The sequence below is a fragment of the Hypanus sabinus genome, chromosome 32 (genome assembly GCF_030144855.1).
Source record: "Hypanus sabinus isolate sHypSab1 chromosome 32, sHypSab1.hap1, whole genome shotgun sequence".
NCBI lineage: Eukaryota > Metazoa > Chordata > Chondrichthyes > Myliobatiformes > Dasyatidae > Hypanus > Hypanus sabinus.
Window position 1 is genome coordinate 3,729,094 of NC_082737.1, and position 26,874 is coordinate 3,755,967.

The window sequence follows — 26,874 nt, forward strand, 5'->3', positions numbered from 1 at the left end:
ACATTTTCACATTCAATGGTCGGCTCTGCAAGTAACACACGAGACGCTGGCTGGCTTGCTGTGTTGCTCCAGCATTTCATGTGTGTTGCCTGCATTTCCAGCATCTGTAGATTTTCTCATGTTTGATGTAACCTTGCGAATTTTTTCAAGAAATCTTTCGAACAGCTGATTGGCAAATAACAGTAAGTGTATTGAATTCCAATAAAAGATGGCAAACTTGCTGTATAACCGATGTATTGCACTGTCTTTACATCGTTTCTGATATTAGTGTTTGCAATAGCGCCTGACATTAGCACAGGTGGTATTGGCTGTGGAGGTTTGGTAAATTTATCTCTATTATTAGCTGAGATAATGCTACAGGATCATGTTACACAGTCTCAGAAAATGTCCTTTCACAATGTCTATCCGACGATACTCGGCATGTTTGTCAATTCCAGAACAGATTCCTAAAACCCATCACCAAAAGTGGCATTTAGGTCGATTAACGATGTGGTTGTCAATGTCAGAAAGGATTCCACCCTATACGTGACATGCTTGTCAATCCCAGAACAGATTCCTGACTATAATTTACATGTTTGTCAATGCCAGGACAGATTCCTCTCTATAATCGACATGTTTGTCAATACCTGCCCGGATTCCTCACTATAATTGACATGTTTCAATGCCAGAACAGGTTCCAAAAATCGATCACCAACAGCGGCATTTAAATCGATTACAGAGGTGGTTGGAGAAATGGCTGATAGAATGCATTCGATTATTTGAGAAGTTTCGGAATTTGTGATATCAAATGTAAAGGAAGGTGTATTGTTCATGACTGGTTTCTCAACAGCAATGGCGTGCAGAGAGGAGATTGTGTCCCAAATCAAACCATCTTGAAAGCAGCAACGCAATCAGAAGGTGTGGTGAGTGAAGCGGAGGAACTTGCCCGTGTTTATTTTGGGCATTGAACAGGTTATTATGTTGCAGTTCTGTATTAAATTTGTTTGGTCGCACTTGTTTTGTGTTGCCCAATCGCCCGCTACAGAAGTGATGTATAGAATTAGGAAAGGCTTCAAAAGAATATCACCAGGATATCACTTGGATTAGAAGTCAAGAACCGTAGAGAAAGTCTAGTTACAGTTCGGTTATTTTCCGGTGTTGGAGCTGTGAGGTTGGTGGGAGAGGGAAAGAGGGAGAGGGAGGGAGAGAGAGGGAGAGAGGGAGAGGGAAAGAATGAGAGGGAGAGAGGGAGAGGGAGAGAGAGAGAGAGAGAGAGAGAGAGAATTGAAGTAAATAGTATCACAGGATTACGCAGATGATTAGACTGCATGAATCTCTGTACTAAGATCGTATTTGGAAACAAAAGAGCATAATTTTACATTTCTTGCTGATCCACACTTCCCAACCTCATTGTACCTTGTACCTGTAAACAACATACCACCTACACCAACACTCGGCCATGTGGCGAATCCAATCCAAATCAGGCCCTTCCATTTAAACAACTGATATGAAAAGAAATAACAACCCCTAAAGCACATTCTCCAACCGGACTCTTGAGGCTGAAGTCTCTCAAGGCTGTTACCATACTTTGAGTTGACGTTGGATGCAATAGACTTCAGCGTTCCAGCTCCCCGAAACACGACAATGCACATATTCTACTCCAACAGTCTTGACTTTGTCTTCCAAGGGATCAAAATCTGTGGCATCCCTTCCGCCATGTGGTCAGAAGTCCTGATACACATTCAACAATTTGAACCAAATTTGAACCAAAAAAAAGTGTGCAAATCCAATCGACATCTCCAGGAATCTGTCATAAGATCTCCCACACATTCCCAACTTCATCCACCACATTCCCATTTTGCAGTGCAGGGGTATACAAATTCAGTTGTTCCTGGCTAGTCGATGGATACCGAGAAAATACAAACACAACAAAAATGCATGAATTCCTCAATTCCCTATGATGTTACGCCTCACAGATCCGGAATAGAGCTGTCCGAATTCCTGACAAATTCCTACTCAGATTCCATATGGCCGGTACGAAAAGTGCACGGGAAAACAAGGAACGAAGACTACGACGGAATAAACATAGACATCGTTTAAGAAAAAAGAAATATAGAAACTGACTAAACAAACACAAGAAACAAAGCGGCAGATTAGAACACAAAACAGAAATCTCAGGCTGTAGTCCTCCACTTTACACAATTGCTTGGAATTGGAAAACTTAAAACAAAGAGTTAATACATCGCTGAGGAACAGCGAAGAAGGAAAAAGCAACTCGGGTGTGGAGGGTAGCAGGGAGCAACAAATTTCAAGACTCTTAAAAGCAATGGCTCAGCCGTGCATGCGCGCGCGTGCACACACACACGCACACACACACACACACACACACACACACACACACACACACATACACACACACACACACACACACACACACACGCACACACACACACACACACACACACACACACACACACGCACACACACGCACGCACGCACACACACACACACACACACATACACACACACACACACACACACGTTCACGGCCACAACTCACGTCTCTTTGCATTCATTCAGCCTATGCATTCAGCATTCAGTCTATTTACAAGCCAGATTGATGTAGGTCGGAAGACTCCCTCCCTACCACAATGAAGAGCGAATGTGCTAACCACCCCCGGTTCCCACTGCGGATGAAGGTTCGCCGACATCCTTTACCGGGAACCCTGATTAGAATGCGAGAAATCTGGCAGAGGCCAATAGAAACCCTTATCTGCAGGGAGCCTTCATCAGGACTGAAGAAGGAGGGGGCATGGGCCCCCTTGAGAACTATAAATCGACCATGTCTTCCCATGTCTTCACCATATCCTATGACCTTCCCCTCTCTGAAGCAGAGCGTTCTGTGCTTAGCAAGGGCCTCACTTTTGTCCCCCTCCGACCACACCTCAGTGGGTTCCGTGCCCGGCATGACATTGAACTCTTCTTGTAGGCCCTACACGCTCCCGTATCTCTATTACTGGGCTTCGGCCCTCTCTTCCCCCCCCCCAATTCCTGATGTAGGGTCTCGGCCCGAAACGTTGGCTACTCTTTTCACACGGTTGCTGCCTGGCCTGCTGAGTTCTTCCAGCGTTGCGTATGTATTCTTTGATCCACAGCATCTGCAGTACTTTAACAAGGATTCCCCTCCCCCTATTGATGACTCCTTCTCCCGTCTTCAACCCTCTTGCTCCTCCTGGACACCCCCACCGTGCCTTCTACCTGCACTCGGTCTTTTCATCTCCAACTGTCGCCGAGACAACAAACCGTCTCAACTTCACCACTCCTCTCTCCTGTTCCAACCTCACTCCCTCTGAACGCACTTCTCTGCACTCTCTCCGCACTAATCCTAACCTCACCATCAAACCCGCAGACAAAGTTAATAGTCTGGCGGACGGACCTCTACCTCACTGAGGCCAAACGGCAGCTCTCTAACACCTCCTCTTATTTACCCCTGGAACAGGACCCCACCAAAATAGATCAAACCATTGTCTCCCGTACCGTCACTGCCCTTATCAACTCCAGAGATGTTCCATCCTCAGCCAAAACACTCATAATTCCCACACCCCCGCACTGCTTGGTTTTACCTCCTCCCCAAGATTCATAAGCCTGACTGTCTTGGTAGGCCTATAGTTTCGGACTGCTCCTGCCCCACCGAACTTGTATCTGCCTACCTCAACCCCGTTTTGTCACCCATAGTTCCATCGCTCCCTACCTACATCCGGGATACATCCCATGCCCTCCACCTCTTCAACAACTTCCAGTTCCCCGGTCCCGACCGCTTCATTTTCGCCATGGATGTCCAATCCTTATACATTTCAATTCCCCATCCAGAAGGCCTCAAAGCCCTCTTCTACTTTCTTGAAAATAGACCTCACCAGTTCCCCAACATCACCACACTCCTCCGGTTGGCGGAACTTGTACTCACACTTAATAACTCCTCTTTTGGCTCTGCCCAATTTCTTCAGACCAAGAAGAAGCATGGCCCCAGCTATGCCTGCCTCTTTGTGGGTTATGTGAAATAGTCTATGCTCCAGATCTATACTGGTACTGCTACCCAACTTTTCCTTCGTTACATTGACGACTAAATTGGTGCAGTTTCCTGCACCATGCTGAGCTCGTCAATTTCATCGACTTTGCTTCTAACTTTCACCCAGCCCTCAAATTCATAAGCGTCCATCTCGGACAATTCTCTCCCCTTTCTCGATCTCTCGGTCTCCATCTCTGGAGATAGACTGTGCACTGACATTTTCTATAAACCCACTGACTCCCAGAACTAACTTGATTATACCTTTTCACACCCTGCCAAAGGTAAAAATGCTATTCCCTTTTCCCAGTTCCTCTGTCTCCGCCATTTCTGTTCAGTGGATGAGGGTTTCCGTTCCAGGACATCCCAAATGTCTTCATTCTTTATGAATCGTGGATTCCCTTCTGCCGTCATCAACGATGACCTTAACCGAATCTCCTCTATATTTCCCGCGTTTCGGCCCTCACCCCATCCTCCCGTCACCACAACAGGGACCGTGTTTCCCTTGTCCTCACCTAACATACTACTAGCCTCCGGATCCAGCATATTATCCTCCGCAACTTCTGCCACCTTCAACAGGACCCCACCACTAAGGACATCTTTCCCTCCCTACTTCTCTCTGCTTTTCGCAAAGATCATTGCCTCCGCGACTGCCTGGTCCACATATCCCTCCCCACAGATCCCCCACCTGGTGTTTATCCATGCAAGCGTAAAAGGTGTCCCCACACCTCCTCTCTTACCACCGGGACCCAGACAGTCCTTCCATGTGAAGCAACACTATTGCATCCAGTGCTCCCGGTGCGGCCTCCTCTACATCGGCGAGACCCGACGCAGATTGGGGGACCGCTTCGTCGAGCACTTCCTCTCCGTCCGTCACAAAAGACAGGATCTCCCGTTTGCCACCCACTTCAACTCTCCTTCACATTCCCATTCGGGTATGTCCATACATGGCCTCCTCTACTGCCATGATGAGGACAAGCTCAAGTTGGAGGAGCAACACCTCATATACCGTCTGGGTAGTCTCCAGTCCCTTGGCATGAACATTGAATTATCCAACTTCCGGTAATTCCTTCCCTCTCCCTTCCCCCATCCCACTTTCACTCGGTCTCCTCTTCTAGCTGCCTATCACCACTCTCATGATTCTGTCTTCTACTACCCATAGTGCTTTCCCCTTAGATTTCCTCTTCACCTCTCCTTCCTATCCCCTCCCTGCTTCCCCTCCCCCTCAGATTGATCTTTCCTCTGATTGGTTTTCCACCCTCCCCCACCTTATTTATGGGGTCCCTGCCCCCTCCTTCTGCAGTCCTGATGAAGGGTCTCGGCCTGAAACGTTGACTGCTCATTTCAACGGATGCTGCCCGACCTGCTGAGTTCCTCCAGCATGTTGTACGTGTTGATTTTACCACAGTATCTGCAGTGTACTTTGTGTTTACTTATCTGCAGAGGACAGGAAGAATGATCCCTTAACATTTTCCTTGGTTGCACCCTGGTCCTCCCCAGGTGAATAGCTCCGTAATGCATAGAGGGAGTGGGTGGGGACGCATTATCCAGCTTCTCCTGACCACCAGCTTTAAGCAACGCTAAAACAGTTTCTTGACGGGATATGCAGGATCCCCCTTTGCACGTCTGATTTAATCCATACCTGACCGCACGAACCCGTTTCTACATACTCAGAACCCTATAATGCGTTACTCTGTTTACTTGTAGGATGATTTACACTGGTGCTATTGAAACAGGACTTCCCCTTTTATTGGAACAAAACCTGCCTCTATAACCACGTATCCGTCCATTCTAGAGGCCAATTAAACATCCTCCTGTGCGATTCCACTATCGAATTATAATTCTGTGAACGATAGTACCAACCTCGCTTAGGGTTTTTAACTCCATTCAGTGATAGAATGATACTTAAACTTAACTGCGACATTACCCGGTCCCACAGTGATGCATTATGCTCTGGGGAAGCAAATAGTATTCTCAGAACTTTCTTGATGGCGTGTTGGGATGATAGGCTCCTAACATACCCATCTCTCTGTTAGATAGGTTCATTCCGGATCCCGCCACATCCGTAGTAACGAAGCGGCCAAAGATACCCCAACCGTTTGTCTATAAACATGTCAATTACTTAGCGGGGAGTTCTCTGATCTATGTTGTCCATTGTACCATCACCCACAGATTCCTAAAATACCTTGCCCTCAGAAAGCGTTATTACATGCCTAACCGGTGCTGTTTCGGAACCGCAGAGAAGCAGATTTATTTCAATGGATAAAGTGAGAGGGCAGTTATCCTCTCTCCTTCATTTTCATTTGAGAGCGGGACATCCCCATATGCAGCTCACACAATAGTATCATCGTCCCGTATTATCAGGGCTCAAACGTTAACAGGGTCAGACTGTGACCCAGATATCGGCGTAGCGTCTAAGTGCTGTTGCTTCATTACAGCATACGTAGAAACATAGAAAAACTTCAGGACAATACAAGCCCTTCGGCCCACAATGCTATGCCGAACAAGTCCTCGACTTAGAACTACTAAGACTTTTCCCATAGTCCTCTATTTTTCTAAGCTCTATGGAGCCATCCAGGAGTCTCTTAAAATACCCTATAGCTTCAGCATCTAGGACCGCCGCCGGCAGCCCATTTCACGCACTCAGCATCCTGTGCGTAAAAAACTTACCCGACATCTCCTCTGTACCTACTTCCAAGCACTTTCAAACCATGTCATATCGTGCAAGTTATTTCAGTCCCAGGAAAAAGCCTCTGACTATCCACACGATGATTGCTTCTCATTATCTTGTACACATTTATCTGGTCTCTTCTCATCATCCGTCGCTCCAAGGAAACTAGGCCGAGTTCACTCAAACTATTCTCATAAGGCATGCTCCCCAATCCAGACAACATCCTTCTAAATATCCTCTGCACTCTTTCTATGGGGTCCTATATAGCTGCTACATTAACTCTCGGTCCTTGAACTCAATTCCACGATTGATGAAGGCCAATGCACCGTAAGTCTTCATAACCACTGAGTCAACCTGCGCAGCTGCTTTGAGGGTCCTATGGACTTCGACCGCAAAATCCCTCCGATCCTCCACACTGCCAAGAATCTTATCATTAATGCTATCTTCTGCCATCATATTTGACCTCTCAAAATAAACCACCTCACACTTGAACTCCATCTGCCATTTCTCAACCCAGTTTTGTATCCTATCAATGTCTAGCTGTAACCTCTGGCAGCCCTCCACACTATCCACAGCACCCCCAATCTTTGTATCTTTGTTTTTTCAGCAAATTTACGAACCCACTACCTCATCTAGGTCATTTATAAAAATCACGAGAAGAAGGGGTCCCAGAACAGATTCCTGAGGCACACCATGGGTTACTGGCTTCCATGAAGATTATGACCTGTCTGCAACCACTCTTTGCCTTCTGTAGGCAAGGCGGTTCTGGATCCACAAAGCAATGTCTCCTTGGATCCTATGCTTCAATAAGCCTTGCTTGGGGTACCTTGTCTTACTGAAATTCATATACACTACATCTACTGCTCTAAATTCATTAATGTATTTAGTCACATCCTCAAAAAAAAATTCAATCAGGCTCATAAAGCACGAACTGCCCTGGGCAAAGCCATGCTGACCATTCCTCCCCCTCAGGATCTTCTGCATCAACTCACCAACCGCTGTCTCACTTCTGAGAGATGTCAAAATTGATGTGTTCCTGCGGTAAGTCGTTGGGCTCATGACCATCGCTCCGACGACGTTACCAAACTGAGCTAAACCTCCAGTGTTTGCAGTTAATCGATGAACTCGCCATTTCTCGAAATTACAGACTCCCGACCAGTCATTAGTTCACAAAACACACCGACAGAGAGGTCGTTTTTATAACCAGCAAGCTACCGACTGGATTAAAATAAGAAAAAATAATTTCCACACATTGAGACAATCCCAATTTTATAATATGGAGATTTTGAAAAGTGGGATCGGGGAAAATCACATGGAATGAATATACGGATGTTGTTCAAAGTCCTCTTTGCAATTGTGGAGAACTGCGCAGCGATTTGTCAACATTCAAACCATGAAGTGAAACATCACACTAACATTTTCTCCATTTCCACTTTGACTTCTTCCCTGTGAATCCAGGCAGTGTGGGTGACAAGCATGGTGAACAGTTTCTTCAGGACACTTGCATCAAAACAAATAAAATCTGTTAATACTAGCAGATTATTGTCAGATACTTACGTGAAAATTCTCAGACAAATGAAAATCCTCTACGAAATATTTTAAACTAGCCTGAACTGTAGCATAACGCAAATCAATGGCACTCTTATCGAAAAGAGTCTGCATTTTTATGCAATTAACTGCATGAAAATCAACAAAACTTAATTGTCTTGCTTTTCCATGTTACTACATGATACAAGCAGTACTGTAAAGTATTTTCTTTTCGAACTTGTTGGTTCCTTGCAGGAGTTTGGAAAGTTTCAATAATCAGTATCGAAAAATGCAATATTCTGACCTATTTTCCACTATTCTGATTGATGTATATGGTGCAGTCTTGATTTCAACATATGCATTCACATGACTGTGCCAGTTACGTCCCTCCGGTTATCCATCATCTCTACCACAGAAATTCCACAGCCAAATGCATACATTTCTATTTTTTCATTTTTTTTCTTAATCATACTAAATCGTAACTTGTTTTAAACAGCTTCATTTAACACATTCATTTACTCAAAATCACGTAGACCAAATAATTGATTATGGACTTCAGAAAAGTTAAGAAGTAAGAACAGAGAAGCGTCGTCATCGAGGGATCAGAAGTGAAAAGTGTGAGCGATATCAAGTTGCCTGATATCAGCATCTCTCAGAATCTATCCTGGGCCCAACATATCGATGCAGTTACAAAGAAGGCAGGAGAGCGGCTATATTTCATTAGTTGTTTCAGAAGACTTGGCATGCCACTAGACTCTAGACTCTAGGCTCGCGAATTTCTACTGGTGCACCTTGAAGCTTTTTAGGTGTCTGTATTACTGCCTGGCTGCACGAAGTTGTAAACACGTCCAGCTGAATCACACGTACCAGTCTCCCCAACATCCAGATCACCTTCGAGAAGCGATGCCTCAGAAAGTCGGCACCCATCATTTAGCCCCCCCACTTTACACAGGTGATAACGCAAACCCATTGCCAACAACAGGGAGGAGGCCAGGGTCCTGAAGGACAAACACAGCGATTAAGGCAGATCTCCTTTGCCTCCATTGTACGATTTATGAAATGACTATGAAGCCATTACTAACAGAAGACTTTTCTTCTCTCTCCTTACACTGCCGTAATTTACATTCTTCAGTATTTTAGATTTCAATGTACTGCTGCCGGCTAAACACAAGTTACATAACATACGACAGTAATATTAAACGTGATTCTGTCTGCTTTCAACTGTTCAAAATTTTACTGAAGAATTGCAGGTTAATAGGCAATTACTTGAGAAATGGAAACAAACACTGGAAAGGGAAACTACAGGATAATTATGAGGACAATAACAATTCTACTCCGTAATCGAGCACAGGAGACGCTGTCCGTTTCCCTGAAGCTGCCAGACTCAATGAATCTCTCCTGTGATGAGGGGACAGGGGTCGAGAGAATCCGTATTCCCGCACTGTTTTCATTCAATTCAGTAAGTAGAATAAGACTTAGAGCAGGAATAGCAATAGACCAATGTATTTTGCGGGAGCAGCTAACAGCTCTGACGATAATAACCTTACTGTTAAGAGAGAAATTGTCAGTCAAGGAATTGTTTCAATACAAATTATTCAAAATATACAGAAAATATTAGGGTGCAATTGATCAGTTGAATTGAAGGACGTTAGTACTGCCCTGCTCTTCAGTAATATGATCCGACAGTTATTTCTGATAAAGCTCTGGTAATTAGTATTCGAAAACATACTTGATTATTTTTAGTTCTCGCGGAGTGATGTCTGTACTGCAGAAATGCCTTGTGCAAAAACAGTATTTTACAACTTTTAGGTGGTGATGTAATGTAGGAAATCTCAGTAATTTGATCAGCGTGCGATTCTTCAGCATATAAAAGCTTCATGATCCATACCACTGGACAGAAATGGTGAACACTCTATTGGGCGATTTGTTTCCATTGCGTCTTCTCACAGAACATGGGATATCCAGCAATTTTCTACGTAGCAGCCGTTTACTATCCTTTGCTTGCAATACTTGGTATTCCTGGTAAGCTGCGGGAACTCACTCCCATTATTGAGATCGAGGTTTTTGTTATAATTATTGTAATGTGTTAATATTACAGTTTTTTGGGGGGGTTTTCTGCAAGACTACTGTTGTGATATCTATGCCGTTAGTTGCTTAAAATCTTGTGTTTTTTCACTTCATAGTTGTTAAGATATTATGTCTCTTGTTTGTGAAATATTGTCAGAATGCTTCATCTGAACGGAATTTATACAACCAAAGGCAATTTTATCATCGTTTTTGCAGCACAGTCAGGTTTCATGTCTGATGTCACCTTGGCAAGGAACTTACTTTGTCCACCAGTCAGACATGACGGAGGGTCGTCACCACTATTCACTGAACCGGTCTCCACATCCGGAGATTAGCGTGGAATGTATGAATGGTATACGATTGTATCTTCAACTTAAATACTTGCATTTAATCTATATTTTCTTCTGTTTTCAAAGCAGTAATCGGTTTGTATTGTTTGGAAATGCTACTAATTTTTACGCAGTTTGTTAAATCTCCTGTTCAACCACACAAGAAGTATTGTGATCAGTTCCCGTCACTTCATTGCAGAAAGGCACCATGGCGAAGGTGCCGAAAATACTTACCGGGATACTGTCTAGATTAGAGAACATGGCATATCTGGAAAAATTGTGCATGCTCGGTCCATTCTATTTCTATCGAAGGAGGAATGCCAGTAATTTGATAGCGTAATATAAGAATATGCGAGGCTTTGATTGAGTCGAGTGCCGAAATCTTTTCCTGTACGGCAATAATGAATACCAGAGGAGCTGGGTTTATATTGAGTAGTGAAACTTTTCTGGTAAGTGTTAGGTTTTTAATGACAATGAATAGTGCGCCTCTGGAACGTACTCCGAGCTGCCGCGAGTGACAATGGAGAGAGAACAGGTTTGTTCAGCACAGGGACATCCGAGATGGCGAGTGTAAGGCTGCATAGGAGGGAGTGTTATATTGACCATAGCATCAGTTGATATCCGTCGGCAAACCCTCCTGTGTCGAAGAGCTTTACTGTGTTGTGTGGGCTATGTTCTTTGTTCTATGTACTTCAACTGTAGTCTTTGGATCTGCAGTTTCAGAAATCGAGTTATTGAAAAGCATCCTATAAAAAGTTTATTGTTGTCGATTGCTCCCATTCACCTCCTTAAAATGTGCATTATCCTTGAATAGCATTAAACTTGAATAGTATGATCAAAACAAACAGTTTTTATTTTTATTTGTCTCTGATAACGAAAGATGTTTATAAGCTCTAATAAACATTACAGATGGCAAGCTTCGTTCTTGAACTTTCACTGCCTGCAATCAGATGCCCTGAAAGAAATGTGTGTTTTTTTTAAATGACTTTCAATTCAGCTTCAGTGTTGTTAGAGTCAGTTGCATGTAGTATGTCGGATAGTAAGGGGCGTCAAACCAGTAACAATGAATTAAATCTGTGATCTTACTTATATTTCTAACTCTCTATTTACTAATTGTTACAGTGAATCTCATCGCGATTGTAATCTTGGTCCGCAGAAAATGTGACCTCTCCGAATGCATGACTAGATATCTGATTGCTATGGCAACAGCAGATCTGATTGTGGTTATCTTTGCTGTTATAATGGATCAAATCAATAACATCTATTCGTTTGCTAATTTCCTTCTAATCACTCCGGTCTGCACTCTCACAAATTACACGAGGCTTTCTGCCATGGACTGTTCAGTGTGGTTCACAGTCGCTTTCACGTTCGATCGCTACATCGCCATTTGCTGTCAAAATGTACGGAAACGATATTGTACAAAGAGAACTGCGCTGGTTGTTTTACTAGCAGTGGCGGTGGGATCGTGTTTGAGGTGCATTCCGTATTTTTTCTTAACAGAACCTTACGCTATTGTCAATGAAGTGCCGTGGCGTTGCGTAACAATACCCGAATATTTTACGTTGACCATCTGGAAAATATACGAGTTAGTAGAGAGCATCGTGACTCCCTTGTTACCCATGTGTTTAATACTGATGTTTAATGCTTTCACTATTAGAAACATAATTGCAGCAAATAGAGTGCGCCGGGGTCTGCGGAACAGCAGCAGCAACAACGAGAAGGATTCAGAGTTGGAGAACCGGAGAAAGTCAATTATGTTGTTATTTGCTCTATCAGCCAATTTCATTATTCTATGGATACCTTACTTATTGAACTCGATGACCTTTCAAACAGTGAATTATTATTACACAAACAAATATTTGACTACGTCGAGATATATCTGGCAGCAATTTGCGTTTCTATTGCGACAACTCAGTATCTGCACCAACACGTGTATCTATGGACTGACACAGAGGAAATTCAGGGAGGAGCTGAAGAATGGAGCCATGTTTATTTTCACATTCAATGGTCGGTTCTGCAAATAACATCCAAATTTGTTGTAAACTTGTTGATTTTGCAATAAATATTCCAAGCAGGTGTTAAGTAAACAACAGCGGGACTATTGAATTCCAATACAATTCGTAAACTTTCAGTATAACCGATTTGCTTCACAGTCTTTTAATTGCTCCCGCTTAATATTAATGTTTTCCATATCGGCGACGTTACCAAAAGCGGGAAGAGCTGTGGAATTTGTGAATATTTACTTCTATTACTATTATATATCAAAGCAAATGCTGCATCAGCTAGGAAAAGACTTTCATAACATCAATTCAGGTAACATCCTTGTAAATCTCCTCTGCACTCTCTCTATGCTATCTGCATCCTCCCTGTGGTGAGGTGACCAGAAATGACAGCAGCACTCCAAATGGAGTGTAACTGAGTTCTTACATTACTATAACATTACCTCACGGTTGTTGAACTAAATAATAGCCAACACAACATGCGCCCTCTTAGCAACACTATCAACCTGCGCAGCCGTTTGTGTGTCTTATGGACTCAGACCCCAAGATCTGGCTAATCCTCCACACCACCAATACGAACCATCTACAACCACATTTTGTCTTCTGTGGTCGCCAATTCTGGATCCACAAAGCAAGGTATCCTTGGATCCCATGCCTCATTTCTTTCTGGATGAGCCTCGAATGGGATAACTTATCAAATGCTATACTGAAATCCATATACACTACAACTACTGCTGCATCTTCATCATTTTTGTTACATCCTCACAGTTTTCAATCAGGTTCGTAAGTCATGATCTTCCCTTGACAAAGCCATGGTGACAATCCCTAATTAGATTATGTGCTCATAATACTTATCAATCCTGACATTCATGATCTTCTCCAGTCAGAAAGACTCACTGGTCTATAATTTCCTGGGTTGTCTCTGCTCCCTTTTTGAACAAGCGAAAAACGATTGCAATCTCCGAAACCTCTGGTACTTCTCCCGTTCCTACTGATGATGCAACAATCATCGCCAAAGGCTTAGCAAACTCGTCCCTCGCGGCCCAATGTTGTTTGATGCTTCTGAGTTATTTTCTTCTTATCTAGATTTCCTACATCCTTCGTTCACCAAAGTTATTTTACTCTATCATCCATTCCGTGCCTCAATGGAACATACCTATACAGAACGCCCTGCAAATAGTCCCAGAACGTTTGCCACATTTCGGCCATGCCGTCTGCTTCAAATTTATCTTCCCAAAAATAATCTGTTCCTATCCCTCTCCTGCGCTATGGTAAAGGAGACAAAGTTGTGATCACTGTCTCTATAATTCTCTCCCGCCGAGAGGTCTGATATCTGACCAGGTTTATTTCCAAATACAAGATCAAGTACAGGCTCTCCTCTGAATGGCGTATCTACATATTGCGTCAGAAAGCCTTCCTGAACACACCGAACAAACTCCACCTCGTCTAAATCCCTTTCTCGAAAGAGATGTCAGTCAATATTACCCATCACAACAACACTATTATTATTGCACCGTTCCAGAATCTGCCTCCCTATCTGCTGTTCGATGTCTCTGCTTCAATTGCGGGAATAATTAAAACAAACACCCATTAGGGTTGTTGCCCCCTTCCGGTTTCTGACTACCACTCACAATGACTCAGGACACAATCCCTTCATGATTTCCTCAGTCGTGAAACAATCCACGCAATGCCACTCCCCCAGTTTTTACTTCCCTCCCTGTCCTTTTGAAAACATCCAAATCCCGGCACACTGAGCAGTCATTCCTGCCTCTGTCTTTAATTGCCACAACATCATAGTTACAAAGTATATTCAGTTTTTTTTCTCTCTAAACGCTTCGTAACTTCATCCCCATCCAGTGTCTATACACACTGGATGGTCAGTCAATATTGGTGAAATTGGAACCTCCCAATAATGTAATACTACATTGCTTGAGTTACCATCGCTTTTGTATTTCTCTGTTGTTCCCACTACAACATCCGCAAGAATATTGCTTCTAAGCTCTTCAGGTAGAAACTCCTTTAAGCAAGCTGCATCACAGCCTCTGTTCCTTATGTAGACTTGTAGGATCAGTATGCGGAAATATGAAAGAGAGGTAAATCCGCCATGTTCCTTATTCATCGATGTTGCGCAATCCCAAAGCGAGTGTGCCATCTCAGAGCGACTGTCTCTATTATTTATGAACGACTATTTTTTTTAAATACTGTGCAGGTTTACAGAATTCCACTATCGATACTGGATTGTATCGATACGGGATTGTATCCCGTGTGGTTGCATCGTGTCCTTGTGTGGAAACAGCAGTGAATTGGAAAACAAACATTTGTGGGGAAAAGTGTAGATACAGCACAGTTCCTCGCTGTCTTAAAAAAAATCAGCATCCATCATCGGGGACAAAAGATATCCTGGACATGGTCTCGTCTCGTTGCTGCACAGAGCGCTGCCAGATGGAGGTTTTCATTTTTTGGCTCATAAATTGCCGGGGCTGGAGGATATCATGGGGATATTGAACAGAACCTTTAATCGACATATGGATGAGAGTCAACAAAGGGATATGTGGGATGGAATATTAGAATGAAATAGGCGTCAGTTTAAAGACAGGCAGAACATCATGGAGGGAATAGCATGTACTTCGCTGGAGGGTTCGGTGGTCGTCTTCTGTGTTCTACTCATATTATTTTAAGTTTCCAGAAACGATATTTCACGCGATATATGGAACACCTGTCTGGAGAGAGTCCAGTCTAGATCAAGATCCGGACTCTATCAGGTGACAGATATCTCGCAGGGTTAGCACGCGCAGACCGTCACTGTTACACTATGAACTGTAACACAGGGTGGGAGCCGGACAATTAATAATTTGAACAGAACGATTTATAATGCGATAAAGCAGGGACATAGAAGTGTTAATGGCCGAATGTGCTGTGGATGAAAGAGCAGAGGGATGAGCGGAAGGTTTGGTGGCTGATTCTGTAGGCGAGACTGTGTGAATGAATTTAAAACCAATTATTTCGTGTTTTATATTTGCAACTAATTTAGATTACTTTGTAGAAATCTGTGGAGTCTTTTCTGATGATGTGTCAAAAAAACACAAATTAAATACACCGTGTTTCAATGTTGTGAAACAATAAAACATAAAATACATCGAAGTGTTTTATAAGTACGTTTTCGTAGGTACAGAGAAACAGCGGCTCTTGTAAGTGGAGAAAATATCTCCGTGTCAGAATCGCCCTAAAAGCAGCATTGCCACCAGTGGATATTTCTTGAATAGTTGGTAAGTTAATGGAAAAGATCTTGAGATCCAGGATTTATGAACATTCGGTGAGGCATAATCTGATTAGGAATAGTCAGCTTGGCTTTGTCAAAGGCAGGTCCTGCCTTACTATCCTGATTGAATTTCTTGAGGATGCGATTAAACACGTTGAGGAAGGTAGAGCGGTTTCAGCAAGGCATTTCAAAAGGTACCGCATGCAAGGCTTATTGAGAAAGTAAGAAAGCATGGTATCCAAGGAGACCTTGCTTTGTGGATCCAAAATTGGCTTGCTCACAGAAGGCTCCTTACTTAAGGGGAGGTTGTAGACGGGTCGTATTCTGCATGGAGGTCGGTGACCAATGGTGCGCCCCAGAGATCTGTTCTGGGAATGCTTCTCTTCGTGACTTTTATAAATGACCTGGATAAGGAAGTAGAGAGATGGGTTAGTAAATTTACTGATCAAGCAAAGGTGAGGGGTATTGTGGATAGTTTGGAGGTCTGTCATAGGTTACAGCTGGACATCAATAGGGTGCAAAACTGGGCTGAGAAGTGGCAGATGGAGTGCTACCCAGGTAAGTGTGAGGTGGTTCATTTCGGTAGGTCAAATATGATGGCAGAATATAACATTAATGATAAGACTCTTGACGGTGTTGAGGATCAGTGGGAGCTTGTGGTCCGAGTCCATTGGGCAATCAAAGCAGATGCGCAGGTTGACTCTGTGGTTAAGAATGCATATTGTTGAAATCCATTTTGGCTTTCATCAACCGGAGGATTTAGTTTAAGGGCCGAGAGGTAATGTTACCTCACTACAAGAACGATGTGGAAACTATAGAAAGGGTGCAGAGGAGATTTACAAGTATGTTGCCTGGATTGGGGAGCAAGCATTATAGGAATAGGTTGAGTGTACTCGGCCTTTTCTCCTCGGAGGGAGGAGAATGAGAAGTGACCGGAGAGAGATGCATCAGAGGATGAGAGGTATTGATCGTGTCCGAAAGTCAGAAGCTTTTCCCCAGGGCTGAAATGGATAACACGAGGTGTCACATTTTAATATGCTTGGAAGTAGGTACAGAGGAGATGTCAGGGGTAAGTTTTTTTACGCAGCAAATGCTGAGTGTGTGGAATGGGCTGCCGGCGACGGAACTGGAGGCGGAAACGATACTTTTAAGAGACTGCTAGATAAGAATATAGTGGACTGTGGGTAACGTTAGTTAATTTCTAATTAGTACAAGTTCGGCACAGCGTTGTGGGCCGACGGTCATGTATTCACAATTCTGATTGAGATGTTGCAGAACCTGGGCCTCTGTACCTCACTCTGCAATTGGTTCTTCGATTTTCTAACCGGAAGACAACAATCTGTGTGGATTGGTGATAACATATCTTCCCTGCTGACAATCTATACTGGCGCACCGCAGCAGTGTGTGCTTTGCCCACTGCTCTACTCTCTCTGTACGCATAACTATGTGGTTAGGCATAGCTCAAATACTATCTACAAATTTGCTGACGATACAAGCATTGTTGGTAGTGTTATATACATCTAGTGTTCATATTTTCTGTCCACTATCACTTTAAAATGTCGGGAGAATGAGACTGGCTTTTGGACACTATTTGAGCCGTTACAGACAGAGAGGGACGAAGCCTGCCTTGAGTTGGCTTTTAAAAGAACACTAAAGCTTTTCTTGAATGTACAAGGACAGTGCCTGCTTGTGAGTACTTACAGAGAGAGAGCAACGAGCAGCTCGTGGGTTGCCATGGTGACCGATGGCGGCGTTATTTGATAGACAGCTGGTGTTCAGCACGGGGGAGATAAATAGAAGGTCAGCTGATAGATCAACAGACACGTGGTTTTGGACACTGAATGAGCTTTGTTGTGCTCACAGAAAAAGGTGGGTTTTGGAGGATCGATCAGGAGAATCGATCAGTGGCTCTCGCAGTGTGAAAAGGCGGGGAGTTATTCGTGTCTCCAACCCTCGCCTGGGCTAATAATTCCACCACAGAAGAACGGCCCCCTTTGTGTGTGCTCACAGTCGGTGACTTCCAAAGGATTTCGGAGGACAATGGGACGATCGATGGCGTCAGCTTACCTGAAGACTCAAAACTCTCCCTCTCTGTCTCTCTCCATCACTGCTCGATTCAATACCACGAACTGGACTGAACTTCACTCATCATCGTAAGACTGTATCCGTTTACCCCTAGGCTTGAAGAAGTTTGGTTTTCCTATTTCCACACACACACACACACACACACACATAATCATTGCTAACCTGCTAACCTAAATATATAGTGTTTGTGTCTGTGCCTATGTGTATATATACATAAAATGTGTGTGTATGTATGTGTATATATATATAATTATACAATCATATATAATCATTGCTAACCTGTTTGATATATCTGCATTTATATTACTATATTGCGTAGTTACTAATAGATAGCATTAGTTTAAAGCAATAACAGACTCCGCGGTGTTTTCTGCAGGTTCTTTAACCCGCCACGGGGTACGTGACAGTGGAATCTCACGTGGTGACGAGAGGGTGTACAGGAGTGAGATGTGCCAACTAGTGGAATGGTGTCGCAGCAGCAACCTGCACTCAACGTCAGTAAGATGAAAGAGCAGGTTGTGAACTTCAAGAAGAGTAAGAAACAGGAACACATACCAATCCCCATGAAGGAATCAGAAGTGGACCGAGTGAGCGGCTCCAAGTTCCTGGGTGTCAAGATCTCTGAGGATCTAACCTTGTCCCAGCATATCGATGTATTTATAAAGAAGGCAGGACAGCAGCTATACTTTATTAGGAATTTGAGGAGATTTGGAAGGTAAACAACCTATACTCAAAAATTTCCATTATCGTACCGTGGAGAGCTTTTTGACAGGTTGCATCACTTTTTACAGTGAATACACATTGCAGTCTCTGAAGCTTGCGTCAGAGAATCCGTCAGAAATATGAAGTGGTTTTGAAGAGATCTTGACGCCCCGGTTGAAGAAAAGGTAAGGAGCTGAGCAGGTACAGTCGAAGTAAGAAATTAACTGCTTTTCTAGTGTAAATTTTGTATGAAATGTTAAAGAAGGAAATCAGGAGGGCAGAACGAAGGCACGAATATCGGATGGTATTCAATATGTACAGAACTAAACCTATTTCAAAATGTAAATGAAGCGGTGCGACCAGATGTCAAGTACTGTGTGCCGTTCTGATCTCCCACCCATAACATGAATCTGATTAAGCTGAATTTGGCACAGAAATTATTCCCAAGGATGCGAAAGAGATGCAGAGCTTGTTTTATAACGCGGCACCGGTTGGTCAGGTCTACATCGATTACAGCTCCACATTGAACGCAATTATCCCTTCCAAACTCAGCAACGTTTCAAGATTTGTGCTTCTCTAATAACAACCTGTAACTGTATCAGCAGTCATCAATCAAAGAGGGGTGGGAACGACATCTGCCACATAAAGACCATCAGCACAAATACGCCTGGGGTCTGATCCATTAATCAGACCATTTTACTGTCAATGCTTCATGAATACGTAGAACCCCAGTAGTGGTGGGGACATGTGTGTGGCAGGCTATAATGAGGGACCTGTAGTGGAAAAGATCAGTAGATTTAAATCACTGGATATTAGTATTTCAGGCGCACTGTTCTGAATTCAGCACACTCAGGGGAGAGTCATTGGCCTTTCTCAAGATTAATGAGGTTCAGCTTTTTAATGTAGTTGAACAAACCTGCACATGTACCGTTGCTCGTATCATGGATGGCCGCAGCATGACCTGGTGCAGCAAGTAGAATGTGCAGGAACATTAGAAGCGCAGATTCCGACCAAGACTCCAGCTGTATTTCGATTTCTAGCATTACACGTGTCTACAGGAGGCTCCGCATCGAGTAGGCAACATTAATCATCAAAACTCTCCACCATCCTAGCCATCCCATCTTCTCGCAGCGACCATCGGGCTGGAGCTGCAGAAGCCTCTGTTTCTCGAGTGCCATGTTGAGTTCCATTTGAACACTGCAGAAGAAAGCCTGCTGTTCTCCCTGATCATATTGTGTGAGGTTGAACTAATTGTGTGAGGTTCAGATAAACCACTTTTTTATTGGTTAGCTTTTAGACGTCGATCATAAAGGAGTAAAGACGTACCAGATGGTGTGTTAATTGATCAATGTAAATTGTCCCCTGATTAGCCTAGGGCTCTTGACTAAATTATTATCAAACTCCATATTCGCGTATCCATTACCTTTCAATTCTTGTTCTTCCTCCCTCGTGGAACTGTCCTTTGTGGAATTATCTTGTACTCTGTGCATTTAGTCTTTAAGTAATATCTACATGTCCAAATTAGATTTGTCGGAATAACACTTGCTTCCAATGACAAATCCATCGATCCTGAGAGCAGTTCCCTAATATTCCAAACTCAATTATCATTTTCTCCTGTAAGGTACACAATTATCTTTCTGCACGTCTGTCTTAAAGCATAAGCAGTTTAAACGCATTCACCAACTATTCTCCCACTCAGGCAATGGTCCGGCCCATTTCCCATCATCTGGCCACATAAAGCTACTCCACTCCGGAGTAAATAAATATTGACCTCAATTTCTTCCTTTCAAACAGTTTGCACTAAATATAACCCAGTCTACATAAGAGAAGTTGGATTTACCCTGTCTGAATTTTACGTTGTGTTTTACGTATATTCCTAATCCCTCTTCTGTACCCTTCACTTTGTCGAGTTGTATCCAGGATCCCTCTCTTATTGCCTCTTTGAGTACGGTTACTATATGTTCCACGATTAATATGGCATTCGAAAACCACGTTTTATTTTCCCGTCTTTTCCAGAGAATAATACAGAAACCCGGAATGTTAAATACTGTCGATGTTTCAACCAATTTTCAGGAATCACCGCAATATGATAGTGGGCGGGCTGATTCACGTTCTAAGTCCCTCACCCTTAAAATCGATGCAACTATCATTAAAATAAACATTAATCAACCCATCGGTCACACCGTTATATTGCTTCGGCGTGTTCTTCCTTGCGGGCTGACTTCTCTCTAAAGCTGTCCGATATTCTGAACAGTAAAGCTATAACTTTTTTCTGGTTATTAATTTACTGCCTTTGACATAACTTCTTCGACAACAACTCTTTTCTTTATCTTGACATAGAAACATGACTAGTTAAAATCAAACTAAATATTCAATTGTGTATTAAATGCATTGTCAAATAGATTGATGGAGAATATCAACACATTCTTCAAATCCGCTCGGCTGTCTCTCCGCATGACGGTGTAATTATAGGTTTTTATAATAGCGGAATAATGAAGCAGCATGAGATCGATTACTACAGCCCATTCTCTCCTTGGTTCTTCAATTTTATTTGTATGCCTATTACCACGTATCTGGTTTGGACACAAGGAAAAGACAGCATCTTTCGACAATAAGCAAACACAGAAAATGCTGGAGGAACTCAACAGGCCAGGCAGCCTCTATAGAAATAAGTACAGTCGATGTTTCAGGACGAGATCTTTCATCAGGAAACAGCATCTGCAAATTTACTCTTGTTTGTGATATATCTGCTGTACACGTAATCACAAGACTGCATACTTCCTTCACTTTAGCATCCTCACTGCTATCTTACAATCAGACACAATCGGGTTCAAATAGTTGTCAACATATACATGACGCTGACGGAGCTGAGTACTTGGATCAGAAAAGTGGAATGCGAGGAGCGAATGTAAATTCAGGGCTCCCAATGCGGACCAAGCATAGGAATTAGACATCATTGAAGAGTCACAGATTTGATTGTGTTTGACATGCCCTGTGTCTGATACGAAGTGACAAAGGACTCTGACGAAACAGCTCAAAACACTCACCTCTTTTCTGACAGAAATCGCAGTTTCCTCGGGACAATATGTTTTATGTTTATTCTGCCAAGAGACTGTCTCAAATCAAACAAAAGTAAAAATAATACACAATGTAATCCAATGAACGGCTGTTCTCGATGAGCTGAAAGGGACAATGGAGACGGCGTATATGAGAGGAACGGAATGACAGTGGAAAGGGAAGATCTATGAAAATCATTGACAGAAATAAAGACACCGGCGGCAACAATTCCCACCAGGTGGCGGGTGAAAAGGCTCTGCCTTTTGCAGGTCTCGTTCAGACTCTCCACCAGATTAAAAGGGGAAACAAAATACAAAATAGATCTTTGTCAGGCAATCACAGAAACACTGACCAGGTGGGTTTTGCGTTACATTTGAGGTTGAGGACGAACTCGAGGGGATTTCCCTGCTGTAAACCTTTGCGCCATTAACATCACGCCGAGCACTTTACCAAGCTAAACTAATACGCTACTCTCGATAAGTAATCGATGGATACTCCAGTACCTGCAATTACAGGCTCCCGGCCTGTCACTCGTCTACCCAAAGCACGCAAAGTAGATTTCGTTTGTTTTAAGCAGAATGCATCCCACCCGGATGAAGGGAAAAATGAACCTCATTCAGCCACTGGAACAGTCATAATTTTAATGTATGGCGATGGTATATGGTTAAAAGCTACAGATCACATATAATTGCGAATGATCACAATTGGCAGTGTTTTGTTACACTTATTAGGCAATAGTTTTGCGCTTCTAAAAATTCAACAGAAGGAATTAGATGCGGTCACTCACGGATATAAAGAAAATACAATTATATTGACTATACTTATGCATGCTGCCAAGAGGACAGGGTGCCATAATGGGTACAGAGTGGATGTCAGCTGTAATTTTTTTACGCAGAGAGTGATATGTCAGTGAAATAGTAGAGGCGGATACGGCAGTGTCTTTGAAAAGACTCATGGACAGGTATATGGGTCTCAGAAAAATAAGAGGGCTATCGTTAACCCTCGGTAATTTCTCAGATGAGAACATGTTCTGCATAGCTTTGTGGGCCACAGGGCTTGTGCTGGAGGTTTTCTGTGTTTCTATGTGTTTATCTGGTTGTTTGTCCTCACAGAGTCCTGTAGCTCTGTGAATCGTCGGTCCTCATTATACCGGGGCAGAGCATTAATACCAGCTTTATTATGAACAACCACAGACCGGGGTTTAAAATGAAGCGATATGTCGTCAATATGTATTTTTAAAAACACAGAGGTACTGGGCCTGCCATTCAATATCCAGTAAGTTCTCTCTTATATATTTTCTGTTTAACTTACAAACAAAATATCCTGGCTGAAAATCATTTAATGAATTTATATGTAAAGTAATTTACTTTCCTAAACTTCCTGAGGCTTTTCGTGCTAAAAGCCTCCCTGACGCCGTATTTTATTGTGACTGGGAGGATTGTGCTGGAAATGCTTCACAGACAACAGAAGTAATTTTGATTTGAAAATGAGTAGGTTGCTCAGGGATGGTCTGCACGAGTTTGTTGACGGAATAACGTAGAAGAAAAACTCATTTGGATTTGGGAGTTTGACTAATTATATTGAGGAGATTGTGCAGTTGATATGTAGTTCATATGCACTCCTTAACTCTTTCGACAAGGTCATGCGTAGACGGAAGCGCGGGTCAACCCTGTACAGCCCGAGGAAAGCAGTCATATTGGATTCGAAGTCATCTTGGTAAAAGACGGCCGATAAATGGGGTGAGGAGTCGCTTTTAGCGGTGAAAGTCTGTGACCAGCCGTGCCCCAAATTGAATGTAGCTGAGACACAGACTATTCAATATATACATCACGATTTGGATGGAAATGAAGGCTTCCAATGGATATGGATGCAGTCATACGATACTCACTGACATCGATCAAATATTATACTTGGCAGGGCAATATAATCGGGATGAATCGGAAATATTTCGTTCTTGGAATCTAATATCTATAGTGGATATGCTGTATTCGCATAAGACATCGGGAACCTGACATCGGAAAGGCGCATGATTCCCACAGTGTGGTAAAACTGGGCAAATGAGTGAGGCATATTATATGTTTATTCACATCAGACGCGTCATGGTAGATGGCGGTACTTGTATCAGTACAAGTACCGATCATTTTTCAGACCTCATTGGCACTGTTACGCATATTTCTGATTGCAACGTCACAGGAATGAAAAGGTTAGTATGAAGGTTTTCTGGAAGATATTCACTGGTATTCTGGCTTAAGTGCTTCCATTGTGAATCCAGAATTGATAGCTTTGGTTTACCTCCTTTAGATGATGATTATTCGAAGTAGAATTTCTCTGTTATAATCGATAGGAAGAAACGTCCTGTTCAAAAAAATAAAATACCGTGCAACAATGATAGATTCAGCAATATTTTCAGAGGCGAATAGTCACAGTCATACAGTGCAGTTTCTGGCCCTGTAGATCAACTCGTCCGTGCCGAACTGTTGCAGGAAGGATAACTCCATTTGCCCGTGTTTAACTCATATCAGTATAAACATTTGCTATCAGTGTACCTGTAAATTGTCTTTACGCAGAGCAGTTGAGATATCCCACGAGAAAAAAAATTGCATTGCACAATGACAGGCATATGTTAAAGGTCTGTTTAGAGTAAGTGTTTTTACGTTGAGTGAGTTTTGTGAGCTTTGCAACATAACGATTTGCCAATAATTGCCCCGGTGGATCTTCCCTCTCTGGTATAAGAACATCTCAACGCCACCAGCAGTCCAAGAATCATTTGGTGCTGATTGCAGCTTCACGTGTAAAATGCCGTTTCTGAAGATTTATGACATTGCGAGGATTTACTATCCTGTACTTGCGGCGGTTGCCATTCCCGGTAAGCAACTGTATCAGATTAATATGTGAGTGGCTCCATATTCCAAAATCTATGAAAATTAATGTATTTTGATTTGTCTAACACAATGTGCCGTAGGTTTTTCTTTTAAATTTGTGTTATTTATTACCATTGTGTCTTTCCCTTAAATTTAAAATAATTTCCGCGGGGTTGAGAGAATGTGGATTTCAAAAGTCAGTAATATCATCCGGAGTTATTTCTACACAAGAACGTTTTGAGGGAAATGGGGGCTTAGGCTTCATCTTTGCATCTTTTCATGTGTTTTGCACGTCCGTCCTGATCCCGGGACATCGTTGCAATAACGGAACAAAGTTCTTGTTTTTTCACAACAGCCAAAATGCCCTAACGTGATGCTTCACTAAGCTTTAGAGCCCCAGCTGGATCGATATTCCGCCACCAGCCTAACTGAGAACGGTTTTGCGGACGAAAAACTAATTGCTTTCTTTTTAAAGAAGAGTTCTTTGCCCCTTGAATAATGTGTTTGTATTTTACGGACCCCAGTATGGGCAAAACAATCATCTGATCTGAACATTCATTCATAATTCCGAATAACCTTTGCTGGTAATTCCTGTTATTTTTCTCACAGTTTGCCTCTCTCTATTAACAGAAACCTGGAAATCTAGCAGAATTTTTAATTTTTTTTAACACTTGTATTCTCATTTGATGTGCACCATGAACAAATAACGTTATTCTACAGGCATCGGCTATGCAACAACTTGCTTACTTTCGTTGCCAGTTTTTGAAAGCTTTGTTTCGTTTTACACAACAGTCCAGCAAGTGTATCCATTTATTGGATTAATTTCACAACATTTTTGAAAGATCAACCTAGCATTCAGCAGATTGTTTTATCCATCCCCTCATCCCCCATGAGCTCCATATTTGAGGAGAGTATGCGATCTACCACAAAAGTGTCATTATTTTCCAGAGTTATATGCAATCCATAATAGGCGTTTCTTTATCTTGAATTGCACCGAAGACCGTATCTGCAATATGACCACATTTGTTTTTTTTCCCTTTCAGTTAATTTATCGGCGATTTTGATTCTATCTCGTGGAAAGTGCGGTCTCTCCAAATGCATAACTCGCTACCTGGTGGGGATGGCCGCGGCCGATTTTATGGTGGTTGTTATTGCTGTCATTGTGGAGCAAATAAATAACATTTATTTCTACGCTCGTTTCTTACTCATCACTCCAGTATGTGCGCTGACGACTGTCTTTAAATTGGCAAGCACAGACTGTTCCGTTTGGCTAACAGTTGCTTTCACGTTCGATCGATATGTCGCAATTTGCTGTCAAAACCTACGGAAAAAATATTGCACCGCAAGGACAGCGACAGTAGTTATAGTAAGGGTGGGGGTAGTTAGCTGTGTGAGGTGTATTCCGTTTTACTTTGAAGTGGAATCTTTTGCAATTATCAACAATGTGCCTTGGTTTTGTGTGAAAACACCTGAATACTTTACTTCACCCCTCTGGAAAGGACATGAACTGTTTGACAGTATCGTCACGCCGATATTACCAATGTGTTTCATTCTACTGTGTAATGGTTTAACAATCAGGCACATAGTAGCGGCAAATAGAGTCCGCAGGGGACTCCGAGGCGACAGTGAGAAACAAATGGATTCTGAAATTGAGAACCGGAGAAAATCAATGATTCTGTTGTTTGCTCTCTCAACTAATTTCATGTTTCTGTGGATGCCGTATGTAATACATTCCATGAACTGGCAAACTGTCAATGTCACCTACACAGACAAATATCTGAACACTCCGATATATATCTTTCAGCAATCGGGATTTTTGTTACAGTTCCTCAGTACCTGTACCAACACTTGCATATATGGACTGACACAAAGGAAATTCCGAGAGGAACTGAAAAATGGGGCAATATTTGTGTTTACATTAAACAATCGACTGTGTAAATAGCGCAAAGTGCGACGGAATTCAAGTTGGCTTATATATATCCAAGTAATGTTACCTACGTTTTGCACTTTTCGTAAGTATGCAATTAACACATGAAGGCAGATTGTTTTCAATCCAATGTAAACTGTTGAGCTGAAGCTCTGTAAAGATTTGTAAGAAACGTGCTTAGTACAGAACTACGGACTTGCGACTTAGTTGTATATTGCTTTTCTTTAATGACCGGGCAATGAATGTTTTCATTATGATAGTAGGAAATCTGAATGGATCTGCTGCAGTCGCATGAGTTGACTTCTTCAACGATTTGTGCTCACAGACTAGGGAGGTTCATCTACCCA